The following is a 14069-nucleotide window of genomic DNA, read 5'->3' as shown; positions in this document are numbered from 1 at the left end:
AAACAGATCACATGTAGTGTTGATTGTTCGGTTCTCCCATCGCATGGATAATTAATAAGCTTTTTTGACCAATCATTAATTTGGGGAAATGAGACTAAGCGGAAAAAGATATCAAATCTGAATCTGGTAAGTAAGAACCTATCGAAGCCCCTGATGCACCAATTCAAATAGGATTGCATATTGCCTGAAGTGAGCAACGAATGGTACAGCACTACCGTAACCTTGTTCAACTCTACCCCTAGAGACAGGGATTCCAGGTGAGACCAGCAATCTTTCTTTAGAACGTCCCTCGTGATCCTATATAGCCCCTCCGGAGCGGTATAAAACTCGGGTTTTCCCATATCTAGGCAAAACTTTTGAATGTATGATAGCCACGCTATTTTGTGGGAGTTGTCAAGAGCCATAACATCACGAATGATCTCTCTGTTTAGATCTAGCTCGTCTGCAGTCCAGACCCAGTGCCAGAGTAGTATTGGTTGCATCGCAATCAGGTCACTGATATGTCGGACCCCCAGCTCGGTGTGGCAATTAAATACAGATGAACTAGAAGGAACAGCTAAAATAAACCTTAAAAAAGCATTTTCTACAATTTGTAATTCTCTGGTTTCAAGAATGCCCCAGACACCTGCCCCATAAATGGCTGTACTGACACATTTGGCCGAATAAATCTTAAGTGAGATTGTTGGGGGTCTTTTTCCCATCTTACGCGAAAAGGCCATGAGTGCTGCAGTAGCTTTTTTAAACAACAGGATTCTGCTCCTAATGGCTGGACCCCAGTGTCCCCCGCCCTCAAGGACTACTCCCAAATATGAGAAGGTTTTGGTGGTCTGCACTTTTTCCCTGCATGCAAACAATTTGCAGGTTTTAGACTTGCCTCTGGTGCAAACCATCGCGAAGGTTTTTTTTACATTTAGTGTCAAGCCCCTAGAATCCATGAAATTAATATACGTGTCTAAGGCTAACTGCAAGCCTCTCTCAGTCCTAGCCATTATAACAGCGTCGTCCACATATAGTAGGGACACTACTTGTTTGGAATTGATTCTAGGTGAATCAATAACTTTGACACCAGGACCTCTTCTAAATCGTTTGTATATAGATTAAAAAGGAGAGGCACAAGGACGCACCCTTGTCTCACTCCACGTTTCACATAAAAGGGTTTGGTGCATTCGCCGCTGGTTCCGAATCTCACCCTTGCCCTTGCCCCAGCATAAAGTTGTCTTAAAAAGGAAATAATAGGCTCGTCTATTTTGAGGTTTTCCAGCGCCTTCCACAATCGATCGTGCCTAACACAATCGAATGCGGCACTTAGATCGACAAATGCCGCATAAAGTTTTTCAGCCTTGGCCGGGACGTATTTCCCTTGGAGGAGTGTGAAGTTCAGAATCTGTTCTACAGTGCCCATCCCTTCTCGGAATCCGTACTGCACCGGGGATAGGACTCCTGCTTCGTCCACCCAAGATGTTAATCGATTCAGAACAACCCTTCCCACAATCTTCATAAAAGAATCAAGAAGGGAGATAGGGCGATAACAAGAGGGGCTCTCTCTATCTCCCTTCTTGAAGATGGGAATGATGATAGAATCGGACCAGGTCCTAGGAAAGCCCAGCTCACCACTTGCATCCATCACTCTCTTCAATATAGGGGACCATAAGTCGACTGAGTATTTGAACAAATCAATTGGAACCCCATCAATTCCCGGGGCTTTTCTTCCCCTACTCTGCTCTATAGCGGTGGACATTTCACCAGTTGAAATTCCCAGATTTACTTTTTTGAAAATCCGAGATGCCTCCTTTTCTATGCCCTCCATATCGACTAGCTTTATGGCCTCCCCTGGATTGTAAACTTCGGAAAAGAAGTCAATCCAAGAAGTTTTGCTCAATCCTAGCATTATTTAAAGTATTAAAAAAAGGTGCGTTAACTGCACGCCAAAATTGGGCACTATCCTTAGATTGAGCGCAGAAACCAAATTGTTCCAGGCCTCCTGTTTGATGTTTTTCTTGCAGTTCTTTCTGGATAAACGATAGATTTTTCTGCATGTAGCCACCTCGGCCGGATCCCTGATCTTTTTATGTAATGCAGCCTTGAGATGGGAATGTGCCTTAAAACAGGCAGCAACGAACCAAGAGTTGGTCGTTGCCCTGGAAATGGAATCTCTCCCCCTCCGGGACAAACTGTCTCGGACGTTTCGTGAGATGGTTTCAAAGCCTGCCATGATTTCCTCACGAGAGGCCTTGACATCTAAACACCTCTCAATTGAGGCAAGAGATCCCCTGACAATCTTATTGTGCATGGCCTCCGCATCAGCATGACTCCATTTGATAGCATACCCATTTAGTCTGGGCATTTTACAGAATTTCAACCATGACAATCTCTCTACCAGAGTGTTGTGTTGGGCCTGTGGTAATCTGATAGAAAATGAAAGGGGAAGATGATCACTAAACCCTACAGGATGAGTAGAGTAACCTGTGTACCAAGAGGCGTGACTTTCAGAGGCTTCAATGTAATCTATAATAGTACCATGACCTCTCCCCACAAAAGTTGCACTGAAATCGACACAAGGGGAGCACAGTCTATTTACAAAATCTAGATGAAAGGATGCCAACAATTCATTCAGTAATTCGCCCCCATCCAAGTGGGAAAAGTGTGGGGATGAAACATCCACTCCTGCCCCGGTAAATCCACAGCCCCCCCTCGTTAAATCATACAAATTATGGTTAAAATCCCCCCTGCAAACAATAATACAATCCCTCCCTTTTGGGGTGATGGCCCCATGTAGGTCCTTGCTCAATGAGGAAACCAGATCTGCTACTAAACATTTATTCAAGTTGTTATAAATGTTAATCAAAATGATATCAACCTTAGAGGCCAACCGAATTAATAGAATCTGATAGCAGGTTCCCACTTTAACTACCTTAATTTTCTCAACACCCAGCAGGTTTGAAATAAATATACAAAGCCCCCCACTATTCCTCCCACGTTTAGATGGTAAAGCGGCAGCGTGAAAAGTGCTAAACCCATTTATGTGAACAGGCTCAGTGGTCCAAGTTTCTTGGAAGCACAAAAATCCAAATGTGCTAACAAATTCGATCCAAGAAGGATCCGAGACCCTATGCCTGATACCTGCAATATTCCAGAACAGGAAGCTATAATTGGCGGCTGTTACTCTATTGCTACGAGCGGTAGGAAGTTCACTAGTCTGCCTGACTGTACTGGCAGCAGGAGCTTCCGCAATAACAAGGCCTGGGTTACAAGTAATGACTTCTGTACAGGTGTCATGAGCTTCTGGGATGACAGGGCCCAATTTGCCGGTGATTACTAGGTCTGTTTCCTCACACATCCCTGAAACAGTGACTGGGGTAATTCCATGGCGTAGCCCATCTGGAATATCTGGGCTACTGTCAAAGGGTGCAAAAGATGAAAAACTTGTCAAACGAATCGGTACTGAAGGTTTACAACTCAGTCAGTCCACCCCCTCCAGGTCACGCAGACTATCATATCGGTTGTGGAGGGGAATTTGGAACTGGTTAAATGACCATGGATCAGGTGGAACACATGGAACGTTTGAATACTGGTTCCAAGGATCCGAATAGGCCTGATGGGCAGAATGAGCAGGATTTAGAAACGGCGGGGCAAATGGGGATCTAATAGCATTATGATGACCCTCAGGATGATAGCGTGGTCTCCTCAATTGGTTAATCTGCGGGTGCCTAAATGATCTAAGTAGACTGTCTGCATTGGGAATCCACGATCTTGACTTCACTACTGGACTTAACAAATTTCTGGGATAGAAATAAGGCAGATCTCTTGGAATAATCGAGCTACTGCCTGTGAGGGAGGACCAGTTCAAAATATGACTAACCGCCCTTTTATCTTTAAAACTGATTATAACAATGTCCCCTGAACTACTTTTTGGGCTGGGACCCAACCATGCAAGTCGACGAACCATAAGTATTTCGCTGTTTAAGTGGGGGGGGGGTAGGGTCCGGTTCTGTTTTAACCAATGAATGGCTTTATTTTTGAGTTGGACTTTGTCTTCTCTCTTGCCTACTTCTAAGACTGGAACACCCGTTAAAATTACCACAAAAGGGGCTGCTTCAGGGGGCAGATTTACTCTGTGTCTTTTAGGGATGTGGGTCTTTACAGTGTTGTCTGCTACTAAGGGCTTGGGTGAAGGACAACCTGTTGTCACACGCCCCGTTATTTCCTTATCCGGTCTATTAACATCGTGTCCAGGAGATGTGGCAACCTGTGACACAATATTTCTAGGCTGTTTATCCTGACCCTTGGTGCACTTGTGGGACCCCATAATAACTTTCTCTAGCTCCTCCAGCTGCACAGTTATCCTCTTATCTCTCCACCAAGGGCAAAGTGAAAGATCTAATCATTTTCTCAATACCCCCCAGTAAATCCAGTCCCTGCTGATCTGGGGTAAGAATAGTGTTAACAGGCGGAGAAAATGAACCTGAAGGTAACTGGTCAGGCTTCTTAGTGCAAGGGGAGGACATAGCTTTTTTCCTAGCTGTGCCGTGTCCCTTCCTACGCCTTTTCTTGGGCGGAGGACCAAGACAGCGGTGAATATCTACATCTACAGGCCGTTTGTTAGTCTTGGGAGATGGCTCAGTCACTAATAGCAGGGTGTCTGTCAAAAGTTCCACCTCATCTTGGATGCTAACCAGCGAGGAGGAGAGATTGATAATAGAATTAGGGACAGGCAAAGAATCTGGGGGGTAACCCTTTCCTGGAGTAGTAGGGGAATACTAGAATCAAGCGGGGGCTCTGGGCTCTTGGGACCTTCAGCTCAATCAGTTACCAGAGGCAAACCTGGGAAAGTGGGGCCCTGTGAGGATCTTTTGTTTTTGATATGTTCAATCGAGCGGCGCCTATTAGCACGTTGCTCCGCTAATGCTAGGTCCCTATCGACCGTGGAGGCCGACCTGATGACAAAATTATCTAACGTGCCTCGTTTGGCTACCCCCTCAACAATTAGATTAGGAATGGCTGAAGACATTTCAAAAATAAATAACAGGATCCAACAAGGGGGTCGCGGTAATCAAGGTACTATTAACCATAAGACAGAAAAAGCAAAATAGAAAAGTTAGCAATAATGTGGGTGAAAATGGAAGGAACAAGGAAACAAAAAGGCACCAGGTAAAAGTGTTCCTTGCTTACAAGATTGCAAAAGAAAATGAGATGCCCAGCCCGGCCTGTTCTGGCCTCGGAGGGCCTCAGAGGGCCCGCTCTTTGCCCGGGCTTCGCCCCGGGCGCTCCCGCGCAGCAGGGTTTTCAAGTACTTAAATATGTTGGGCCGTTAATGTGAGGGTGGGGCGGGGCGATCAGGGAGAGCGGGCCAGGTGTGACGGCCTCGGGGTTGCCGGGACTCCTGGGATATCGAGTCCCGGTCCCGGTGCTCGCAGCCCTGCAGCCCTGTCAATCACCCAGATAAGCTCCCAGTGTCCGTTGATTGCAGCAGCGACAATGCGGGACCCGCAAAGCGGGTTCCGCGAGAAGTGGTGATAATCCTGGTGCAGAGTGACAGTAGAAGTCTCTGGTAGCGTCCCAAGTACAAATCGTCAAACAGAGCTTTAAATGATGTGAGGGTGGGGCGGGGCGATCAGGGAGAGCGGGCCAGGTGTGACTGCCTCGGGGTTGCCGGGACTCCTGGGATATCGAGTCCCGGTCCCGGCGCTCGCAGCCCTGCAGCCCTGTCAATCACCCAGATAAGCTCCCAGTGTCCGTTGATTGCAGCAGCGACGATGCGGGACCCGTGAAGCGGGTTCCGCGAGAAGTGGTGATAATCCTGGTGCAGAGTGACAGCAGAAGTCTCTGGTAGCGTCCCAAGTACAAATCGGCAAACAGAGCTTTAAATGATGTGAGGGTGGGGCGGGGCGATCAGGGAGAGCGGGCCAGGTGTGACGGCCTCGGGGTTGCCGGGACTCCTGGGATATCGAGTCCCGGTCCCGGCGCTCGCAGTCCTGCAGCCCTGTCAATCACCCAGATAAGCTCCCAGTGTCCGTTGATTGCAGCAGCGACGATGCGGGACCCGCGAAGCGGGTTCCGCGAGAAGTGGTGATAATCCTAGTGCAGAGTGACAGCAGAAGTCTCTGGTAGCTAACTAAATTCTGGAAGGTCCTGAAGAAAGACCCGGACATTGGGACAACAATAGGAGATCGCCCATTGATATCTTACAGAAAGGCGCCATTGTTATCAGATACATTAGTGAATAGTCACTAAGAAGTTAAGAAACAGGAAACATGGCTACAGAGTCGCCAAAAGGGCTTCAGGAAATTGAACAGCTGCAAGGCCTGTAAAATCAGAAAGAAGTTAAAGTCAATCCAGGATCCGTGGGGCAGCATGTTTAACATCAATGAGGCAATCACATGTGACTCCAAATATGTTTTATATTTAATGGAGTGCTTCTGAGGGAAGAGATACATAGGGAGCACTATATAACCACTTAAAAAACGAATCCTGGAACATATAAGAGCAACACAAAATCATGACTTGACGTATGCATTTGCCAAACATATGCAAACGCATGAAGGAAAGGCATGGATGGACATGAAATATTCAGATTTGATTACTGTACCACCACATGCGGCGGGAAAAAACAGGACCCTGAAACTCAGATGCCTAGAATCGAGATTAATTATAAGATTTAAAACCAAGATTCTGCCGGGACTTAATGGGGACAAGCAGTTGTATATTCATATCTGAGAGAAGGAACAAAGTGATATCACTGTATTGATAGTAACTGTTGGACTTGGCCCTTTTTGCAGGGTCATCCCTGAACTTTTTGCCTTCCTCCTGTATTTTGTCTGACCTGTTTTTCTTGGCTTTATGACTGGGCACTTTTTCACTGCTGATCAATGCTAACGTGAATATACTCTCCCAATTATAAATTGATGTATGGATTAGTGATTCCATGATTGATTGGTTTGGTTTACTTTTCAGACCCTAGTACAGTGCCCTGAGTGTGCTCATGGCTTGTAAATCAAATGCTGCTGGTGGGTTTGCAGCACTGGCTGTGCCACCCACAGAAGCAGCCTTTGAAAGCGTGTCTCAGGTCTGCCATTGCAGAGCCTGTGTGTAGTTTGATACTGCCATGTTGACAGGGCAAGTGCACCCACTTGCCAGTCCCTAAACCTTCCCTTTTCTTCATATTAGTCACCCCAATAGTAGGCCCAAGGGCAGGGTGCTGACTCTTTATGCCTTCCTTCCTGGCCCCGGGTATAATACCCGGGGCCAGGAAGGAAGTCAGCACAAGTCGTGCTGACTGAAAGCCACAGTAGTCTGTTTAAATACTCACTGGCTGCCCGTAGAAGTTCTAATAAGAATCTTTAAAGGTACCTTTGGACCTTACTCGGAAACTGATTAGTATATCTCTTTCCTACATTTCATTGACAATAAAATCTATTTTCTATGGTCAACTCACTCTGAGACACTCCTGTCTCATCACACCATTTACTCTGGTCCTGAAGAAAGTCCACTCGACCTACATAGGCGTAACAGGGGCTGAAACATGTCGACCATTTTTTTAAATAAAGGACTATAAAAGTGCGGGAGACTCATAATTCAATCTCAGCACAAACTAAATTTCATTTTTTAACCAATTTCTCGAATCCAGAACCATTAAATTAACTACTGGCTGTACGAGTATTTTTTAATTCACATATGGCCCCTGTATCACCGATCACAACTGCACTAACCAGGGGCATATCTCCGGGTGGAGAAAGCACGCTCACTAACCCTATGATGATGCTGCCACCTGATTAAGAGACGGAGAATCAAGATATACCGCCATAATCCATCTTTTACACATGATTGAGGGGTTTTTATTGAGATACAGAACACAACGAATTACTGACCCAGGTTATGCAGGACAAGTGATCCATTACCCACTTGATGTTTGGATATAGTACAAGGAAGCTGAATGGATCATACCCTCTTCCTTCTCCCTCCTCTTTGATTAAGTATATTGCGATTTAACACATGAATCCATCAAATTTGTATAATTCAATGATTATAATTAGATTTTAAAAGGTGAACTACTGATCCCACAATGCCTCATTATGGGAGGAGTGGTGATTCAGTATAAATAGTGGAAATTAAAAAAGGACTATGTTTACTATCATGATCAAGACCTTGTCGGTCGAAACGCATAGGAGGAGGAGAGTGATGGTTTGAATAAACAGTTTAATCATCCAAGGAGAGTGCCATGAATATCTTTTCAATTTGGTGGAAAATAATTTGAGAGAGCAGTCCTTCTCCCACCATGAGTCGTGAGCACCAACTGAATCGCTCGCCCCATTCAAGGACTAACCTCAGTGGAATATATATATATATATATATATATATATATATATATATATATATATATATATATATATATATATATATTACCTACTGGCGATAGCCAGTAGGTATAGGTATATGTAGTTAAGACCTAGTTACTATAGGAAATGCCGAACATTCTATTGGGAATAACTTTAGCGACGATTGAGGGATCTGCCTGTAATCTTTCTTAAATTTGCCTTGTTGCGCTCCGCTCCTTCCCTGAAAGTTTCGGGGGGATTCATCAAGCTGGGGCCGAGAAAAAAGGAGGGTCCCAAAACGTGCTTTCCCCATGTTAATGTCCATAGGGACATTCTGACAAGGCTACAGCTCTTACGGCTGAACGGAATTACACCAGATTTGGCAAAATGGTAGGGACTGGTATGGAGCAGTGCCTTTTGTATGTTTGGTGTAAATCACTCCAGTAGTTTATGAGAAAAGTGAATGTGAAATTGAGTCCAATGCAATTTTCCATAGGACCTTTAGACACAGCTACAGCCCGAACGACTGAATGAAATTACTGCAAATTTGGCAAAATGGTAGAGCCTGGTATGCAGAAGTGCCTTTTGTATAGTTGATGAAAATCCCTCCAGATTTTTGAGAAAATTGACTTTTTTCAAATAATGTATCTATGGGCGGGACACGGTGCGCACACGGGCATGCTCCGTCCTTGCACTGTCCTTGCACGTGCGCGGACCTTAGAGTGCGCGGAATTCTGATTGGCTGTTGGACGTCTGTCAACATTCCAGTCAGTTGAAATGAGGAAGTGTTGTCCGCCATCTTGTTTTTGTGGCAGATAATAGTGGTTGTAAACAGAAGTGTAATAGTTGACAAGGAGGCAGGGTAGAGATTCCTTAGCCCCCTAGGTTTTGTCATGGGGTCTGTAAAGGCCCCCGAAGGTTGAAAAAAAATTTTTTACAAATCGCGGGGTCCGCGCATCGTGCGCGGACGGCAGCTCAAAAAGACAAAAAAGAAATACATTAAAATAACACGTTTCAGTGTTTAGATTTTGGTTGAGTGCAACATTGAGTGAGGACTTTTTCACCTTTGGGTTTAGGTAGGTGTTTTGTGGAGAATTAGTATGGTAATTGGTAGAGAGAATTGGGGGTAGGTTGAAGATTATGTGAGTTTGAATGTGTTGATAATTTGAACCAATGAAAATGTTACTTTGGTTTTGATTTTGTGTGTGATGAAATGTGATTGGCTGGGTATTTGAATATGTATCAAAAATGAGAGGGAAACACAGCCATTTTCAGATTTTAGTGTTTGAGGTATACTTCTGAGGTGTGAGATTGAGACAGATTTTACTGTACAACAGTTTTCTAGAAGGTGAGTTGTTAATTTGTAAGGAGAACTCTGTTGTTCACTTTAAGTTAATAGGAAAAATGTTTTCTGTTAGTTATTTATTGTTTTTCTGTTATACTTATGGATTGAGTAGGGCAACATCAGATGCAGTGCTTTATATTTCTAATTCTTGCTTGATACTATACACTGTCCAGGGAAATACGGCAATTTTGTGACTATAGTGTCTGAGGTACTTTTGTGTGGAATTTATTGGTGTTTAATTTCTGGTGTGTGTTTTACACAGTAGTAACTCTTCTTATAGAATTTAATAGTTTTTCTCTGCCCTATCTCACTCTTAACCTGCAACATCTCACTGTCTTTCTCTTTTTTTTAATAGTACACTAACTTCAATAATGGTTGAAAGTGAAGAGTCATTTGACATAGAAATCACAGCAATGTTTATTGATCCTATAGATGAACCAAATCATGAAGAACATGAAGGAGAATTCTTGGATAAAACACTGGACATGGAAATAATGGAGTGTGTAGACATTGTTGAGTTGGATGAATCATTTAAAGACACTTTGATGGATGAAATTCCAGATGAAGAAATGCTCCAAGTTCTTTTAGATTTTGAAAATTCTGATAAATACATTTTAATTATTAATGAAATATTTGTTTTAATTGTTATACTTATTTAAATGTAATTTATGAGGTAGTAGCAAAGTGATATAATTTTGTGTTCTTCATGTCCTGCATCCTTTCTTTCACTGACTGTCTCTGATTCACTAGATTACAACATAAGTAAGTATATAGAAAAGCAAGTGTGTTTCACCAGAGTAGGAACTTATGACCTCCTACGCCAATTCTGACCACACATTGTGAAAGGAAGGAATCATGTGAACAAATCTGTTTCTGCTTTCCTGAAAGACTACAGTATAGATTCAATATACCATATTAACTTGCATTACAACCTTCAAGGTATCTACAGAGGAGACAATGTCCATTTCCATTTAGTTTTATTATTTTAAAAAAAAATTCCACTAGGTCCACACACCGTGAGTGCTCGGTGAATGCACGGTGCGCGAACCCTTTCGCCGCCATTTTGTGGTTTCAGAAGAGAGTGAAAAATATAACTTAAAAATGTGGGAAGGGGGTAGGGTAGAGTGTCCTTGACCCCTTAGGTCTTCTCAGGGGGTTCTTCAAGGACTCCTAAAGTTAAAAATAATGTTTATTTTTTTTAAAATACCAGAAAACACGATAGGTCCGCGCACCGTAAGTGCTCGGTGAATGCACAGTGCGCGAACCCTTTCGCCGCCATTTTGTGGTTTCAGAAGAGAGTGAAAAATATATATTAAAAATGTGGGAAGGGGGTAGGGTAGAGTGTCCCTGACCCCTTAGGTCTTCTCAGGGGGTTCTTCAAGGACTCCTAAGGTTAAAAAATAATGTTAATTTTTTTTTAAAATACCAGAAAACACGATGGGTCCGCGGACGGGGAGTGCTCAGTGAGTGCTCGGTGCGCGGACCTCGGTAAAAATTAATTAAAAAAATTAAGTTAAAAATCATATTTGAGTGTTTACATGTTAGTTGGCTCTAAAAAGAGCAGTTGTGTTCATTGTTTCTTTTTTTGGTACCTACAAGTAAGTACCAATGCAGAGTCTGATGTTACAGAGAAAGACTTTGTTCCCTTCATCGCTGAAATGTACACCATCTGTCCTATAGATGCCTTGCATGTTGTAACGCAAGTTGTTGTGGTATATACAACCCATTCCATAGTCTCTCATGTATGCAGAAACAGATTTATTTACATGTTTCTTTGCCTTCTCAATCTGCGGACAAAATTGATTGGACCAATTCCATTTTTGCCTTTGGCATATAGTGGAATAAACTAAAGCAGTTTGAGGAAAAAGTGACATCAATTGTCCAAAGATGTCCTTTAATAGCATTTCCAGACAAACCCCAGTCAAAGTGCATAAGTAATTTCCACCACAGTGCACAATTATGAGGTCAGGATGTGGGAGATGCATGAAGGATTTCACCAATGGTATCAATTAGTGACATCTCAATCCTCTCTGGCCAATCCATAAAATATCCACATTTGGTAAATCAAGGTTTAAAATTCCTCTGGTTATTGCATACCTTTTAGACCAGAATACAAAGCTGTGTCCTACAAACCATACTGAAAGCAGGTTCAAGGCAGATTTGGTTGTACTCAGATGAGGCTGTAAATAAAATGGCAGTTGGAAAGCTTGCAGTTTAGAAAATAAAGAGGAGGACATTCACTGCACTTGAAGCTTAAGAAATGATTGGTGCTTTCTGAAAATGCAAAAGAGCATATTAGGGTGCATAGTTTTGTTTTTTAAAATAAGCAATTCTAATGGTTCAGAAAAGGTCATTGAAAGGAACATTGCACATGATTGGCTGTTATATTGAAAGCTCCAACAACCTTGATGGATTCATTTGCAACATAGTATGATGAGCTTTTAAACTCTGTTCTTCCTTAGGTGGGAGTTACCATGGTAACAGGTTGAATGAGCAGTAGGGGGATGGGTGAATATTAATTGAGTTTGAAAGTGTGGAAATGTAGAACCAATTGAAATGTTAGTTTAGTTTTGAAATAAGTGAGAAGAATGAGTGGGAAACTGCCATTTCTGTTTCCAGTGTCTGAGCTTCAGTTCAGGGATTGTGCTTAAGAATATTTGGTGTGTGTTTCACACTGTTCTACATTTTCAAAAGTGATTTTAAAGGTGAGTAATATAGAGAGAGTGCTGTTTGCAGTATTTGGAAGCATAACAAGCATATTGGGCTTCATTACTGTTGTACTTTGAAAATGAGTCAGGTTTCTGCATTGTAGTGTAGTGCTCATTTAAATGGGTTGTGCTCTGTGTGTAAAATGATTTACCATGCTAAATGTTTTTTGATAAAATGTGTGGCTTAAAGATTTTTGACAAGGATCACAGTGAGTGTCTGTGTGAATTAAGGAATTATAGTTTCACCTTTTTCCATAATGTTAAATGAATGGTGCATATTAGAAATGACATTTTGAAATGAGTTAGGTTTCAGCAATGTAATGTAGTGCATATTGAAATGGGCTGTGTTCTGTGTCTAAATCGATTTACCATGTTAAATGATTTTTGCTGAAATGTGTGGCTATAATATTTTTCACAAGGGTCACACTGTGTGTGTATGTGAATTAAGGAATTATATTTTAATCTTTTTCCATAATGTTAGCTGTGTGTGTTTACAGTTTGTATCTTTTAGTTTGTAGGGTGGACTTCTTTTTAAATTGTTTTTCATGCTTGGATTCAATTAGTTCCCGCTCAAATTTTAGCGTATGGAACCTGAATGTCAGGTTGATGGTAAAACATCACCAAGATATTTTTGACCTGATAGGTAAGGAGTCGCCCGATGCTTCTGTTTGATGGAGACCTGGTTACAGGAGACCGACACAGCCGTTATCAACTTGGCCTTCCCGCCAGAGTATTCGGTCTATACTCTTAACCAATCCTCTAGAGGAGGGGGAATCGCGCTTGCGGTTAAATCCTGTTACCCGTGCGACTGGCGTGGGCAAATAATTACTGGCTGCGAAAGTGCGTTGTTTAAGATCTCAATTACGCCCAATTTTGCCTTCTCGGGCCTACTGATTTATCGTCCCCCTGGTAGCGATGTGGCTTTCAGGGAGGCCCTTCCGGACGCTATCAGCACGTTGGCAGCAGGCTGCTCCAATTTCTCCATTCATGGCGACTTAAACCTCCACTACGACAACCTGACCATACCCGCGGTAAACAGCTCTGTAGCCGATCTTGAGGCTCTTCAGCTAGTTCAGTTGGTGTCGCAGCCCACCCATGTAGGCGGTCATATTTTAGACCCTTTTTTTACAAATGCGGCAGAAGTTAGTATCTCCATTCCATCGCCTTTGGCCTGGACTGACCATTATCTGGTGCGTATCCAGTGTCCACTCCACGAGCCTCCCCGCAAACCCACGGTTCGCTCTATCCCCAGACGGTGTTGGAACAAATTAAAACTTGATGATTTCTACCACCTTTTGTCCACTGACCCGCTGGATCCAGTTGATACCGTGGATGCGGGCTATGACCGCTTTTGTGAGTGGGGTACTCAGGCCCTTGACTCCCTTATTCTGCTAGTTTCGCGTAGATGTGGGTCAAGGGACCCGAGCCCTTGGTACGACGATTCACTGCGGGCGCTCAAAAGCACCTGTAGGCGTGCCGAGCGGGAATGGCGCAAAACTTATGACTGCAATAAAAAAGTTTTGTATTTGGACGCCGTAAAATTATATCATTGTGAGGTCTGCAGAACCCGTGCGGCTTTTTACGCTCTGCAATTTCGCACCAGTGCCAACCCCTCTAAATCTATCTTCAAGGCCTTGAAAGATCTTATAGCTAAAAAGGTGGTAGCGAACAATCAGGGTTCCACTTCTCATTGTGAAACCTTGG

This window comes from Lissotriton vulgaris, chromosome 4_1 (genome assembly GCF_964263255.1).
Source record: "Lissotriton vulgaris chromosome 4_1, aLisVul1.2, whole genome shotgun sequence".
NCBI classification, from domain to species: domain Eukaryota; kingdom Metazoa; phylum Chordata; class Amphibia; order Caudata; family Salamandridae; genus Lissotriton; species Lissotriton vulgaris.
Note: the sequence above shows the minus strand (reverse complement) of the source record.